Genomic DNA, 3,958 nt, shown 5'->3' on the forward strand with positions numbered 1-3,958 from the left:
ACACAAATCACATGTCACGGACTGCACATGCATGGCAGCCATCTGCATCTCGTCTAATTTCTTACTGAGGGCACCAATTTGAGTAGATAGAGTCGTGTATGAATCAACATTATGAAGGCCATGCTGCTTTCTTGCTTGTGTTCTTTCTGAATGCCAATGGTAATTATTGGCTGCCATTTCTTCTATGAGTGCATGGGCTACTTCAGGGGTCTTATTATTGATAGAGCCCTCGGATGCTGCATCTAGGATGGTCTTATTTGAATCAGTTACACCATTGTAAAAGGTTTGTACTTGCAGCCATATTGGAAGGCCATGATGAGGAACCTTCCTCAGCAGCTCCTTATATCGTTTCCATGACTCATAGAGAGATTCTCCCTCTTATTGGAAGAAAGTGGTAATATCATTCCTCATTTTTGTTGTTTTCGAGGGGGGAAATATTTAGAAAGGAAACGGCTAGCCATTTCTTCCCAAGTGGCTATAGACCCGACTGGTAATGAATTTAGCCAAGCCTTGGCCTTATCATTTAATGAAAATGGGAATAACCTCAGCCTTATAGCATCATCACTTACCCCATTATGCTTGAAGGTGTCACAAATTTCCAAGAAATTGGCTATATGGGAATTTGGGTCTTCGTGAGCCATACCACAGAATTGAACCATGTTTTGAATCATTTGAATTATGGCCGGCTTGATTTCAAACTTATTAGCAGCAATGGCCGACCTCACAATGCTCGAAGCAGCTCCAGTTAGGGTGGGCTTGGCATAATCCATCATGGTTCTAGGTTCAGCCATCTCTTCTATTTCTGGTCTGACTTGTCGAGCATCTCTTAATCGGATACGGAGAGTCCTTTCAATCTCCAGATCATAAAGAATTTCCTCCAATTCAGGTTTGCTTGTCATAAACTGTAAAAGTCAAAGCAATAAAAAGACTAGTATCCACAAAAGAATATGAATAATTTAACCAATCAATGATCCTACTCTAACTAGAATATATAAGGCAACTAAGAATACAATTTAACCAATCTAAAAGTTTTAGCAAATCAGCAATCTATCAACTCAGGCCTGAAGTTAGAAAAGCATAAGCCAATGTATACAGATTTGAATTAATGAAAGGCTATTAGATATCAATGTACAGATCTGAATTTAGTAGCTACTGAGAGTAGGACAACAATTTACAATTTCTCTCTCAATAACAGATCTGAAAACAGTTAGCTACTACAATTTACAAAGAAAAAAAAAATTCTCAGTATACAGTATATAAAATCAGATCTGAAATCCCAATAGCCACATCATCAGTATACAGGTCTGAAATCATTTCGACTCATATCTGAAATCTATACCTGCAGTTCAGACATCAGTTCTACATAGGTCTGAGATCAGATCTGAAAGCTACTGCAATTTTACAAACTCTTTCTCACTGTACCAATCTGAATTCAAAGCTGGTTGAGGAGCAAAGAGATGATTAGTATTCAGATCTGTTTATTAGAACACTAGCATTGGTTCCATACCCTACCCTCAGGCTAACTGAAATGAATTACAGATCAAATCTGAAAAGAAATGCAAGGTGATTGAAAGGAATTACGGATGATGAGGAACCATGATTTCAAAGCAGAGAGCAATGGCTATTGAAATGTACAAGGAATTTAGAATACAAAATTCCAATCCTAACATCAATAAGTAGATCTGAAATCTACTACAACCAGATATGAGAAAAGACTGGAATCAAGAGCTTATTCAAAGTTCAAAATTGCACATCTTATCTACATCCATAAATTGCAGAGACCTGAAATCAGGTATGCAATTTTTGTTAGTATCCGAATTCAGATCTGATTTGGATGAATTCAAGTCTTTAACCTTTTAGTACTGATAGTCCACAGATAAGATAACAATCAAATCTGAGCTATTTATGTATACAAATACGCATCCATTGGGATCTGAAATATACATCAATTAGGGCTGAGATCAGATCTGAACTGGAAAAAATATGAACTAGACTGTAATCAAATCTGAATTAGGCTTGGTTCAAGAGCTTTAAGCTCTGTAATTGAAGTTCAAACTTGTATAGCTCAAACATATCAAATAATTGCAGAGACCTGAAATCAGGTCTGCAATTTTTGGTATTGTTAGCAGCCGCAATCAGATCGGATGCCAGTAGTTTACAAAACAAACATCAGTCCACTGATATGATGCCCTTCTTAGATCTTCGAACATCAGAATTAACACAAAAATAGTCAATCAAATTGGATGCAAATAAGATAACAAAAACATCAGTCCACAGATATTTCAGATCATATACTGCATCAGATCTCATATCAGTCCACATTAAAAATCAAGTGCACTCAGGTCTGATTTCATCATTTATTTCTACACTTTCATTAATGAGGCAGGTCTGATGCATCAGATTGCAATTTTGGCACTGTTATCACCCAAATTCAAATCTGATTTGAGTGGGCTCAGGTCTGAGTATCTGAACTCAACTGAATTCAGACCACCAACCAAATAGGATAGAGATATTGTACATGATTTCTATACCTTGGGATCTGAAGTTTATGAGAATATATGCTTGAATGCCTTTCACCTTCAGATCTGAGATTTTGCATCTCAGCAGCTACTGATGCTTGGTTCAGCAGCTAGAACCTCAGTTATCAAAGCTGATATGAGAGTTCAACAAGGTATATTGGTGCATACATATCTGAGACCAGTAGATCAGATATAAAATCATGCAAAATCATTGATCTCAGGTTTGTGCATCGGTTGTTCTAGCTTTCTTCTCATCAGTCTTGATGTATCTTTGAATGGAGGTGAGCTACAAATCTGAAATCAGACATGTACTCACACCATTTCAGATCTGATCTCAGATCTAAAGCTCGGATTTGAAAGTACACATACTATTTTTTTCTTTTTCTTTTAAGATGAAAGCACACATACCAAAAAAACCTTGATGGAAGAAAACTAAAACAAAAGAAAGTAATGCAGCCAAAATCTTTTTATGTGAGTGTAGGTCTGATTGCTGAATTCAAGAAACAACAAGTAATGCAATCAGATTTGTACTCTTTTGAGGTTTATATATATTGGCTCTCTTTGAGATAATGAAGCTAAAACAAAAATGAGAGTGATCAGATCTAGATAAATTCAACTAAAACTGAATTTAAAGATGGAGCAATCAAGTATTAAAAGAGGAAACCGGCTCCATCAAAGAAGCCATTGCATTCAAAACTGAAATTTAAGATGTAGAATTGAAAACTAGTAATGAATGTAAAGCTACAAATCATATTAAGAATGGCCAATGGTTCCTAATATTGCTACAATAAGTCCCCGGCAATGGCGCAAAAAACTTGATGGATCATTGTGACACTAGCAAGTGCACTAGCCGTTCAAGTTATAAAGAGATGAATAAAGCATCATTCCCACGAGGATTTAGGAAGCAACTATTAATACTAAATTGGTTAATTCTTATCTGATTAACAAAACATTACAACTTTATTCAAATCCAAAATCCTAACCTACAATCTACCTAAGAAGCATTGGCTCAAATACCTTACATTCAAGATGAAAGAGTAAGCTAAAAATCCAAATTCATGATTCAACAATCAACCTTCTTAACTCATTCGAATAGGACATGATTTAGCCTTGGTTTGGTGAAACCCCAAGGCAATGAACATCATCTTTCAAGTGCATGATCATCCTATGTAAGAATGATAATTCTTATATCTCTATCAAGAATCTAATCATTCATGCATTTAATCAAACACTTCAAGGGCATCAATTCATATTTGAATTGATCACCAACTACATTGTACAAATTATTTCTAACATTGCATGCAATTCAGTTCTTAAATAGCAGATCTGAATTTCTAGAGTCTCTCTCAAGCACTCTAGAAATTCCAAGAATTAGATCAAATCGGCCAAGTTGAAATATGAAAGTTTGAATTCTTTCTCAAGTAATTCAGTCCTTACAA

General features: G+C 35.7%; 1 non-coding gene across 1 annotated transcript; it reads left to right on the forward strand.

Moving 5' to 3' along the window:
- Positions 1-307: 307 nt before the first annotated feature.
- LOC148800543 (small nucleolar RNA R71) lies at positions 308-414 on the forward strand. Its single transcript, XR_016071092.1, has one exon. It is a non-coding gene; the product is annotated as a small nucleolar RNA R71 (small nucleolar RNA).
- Positions 415-3,958: the final 3,544 nt, after the last annotated feature.

This window comes from Nelumbo nucifera, chromosome 4, assembly GCF_055504915.1.
Source record: "Nelumbo nucifera cultivar China Antique chromosome 4, China Antique-T2T, whole genome shotgun sequence".
In the NCBI taxonomy this organism is placed as follows: domain Eukaryota; kingdom Viridiplantae; phylum Streptophyta; class Magnoliopsida; order Proteales; family Nelumbonaceae; genus Nelumbo; species Nelumbo nucifera.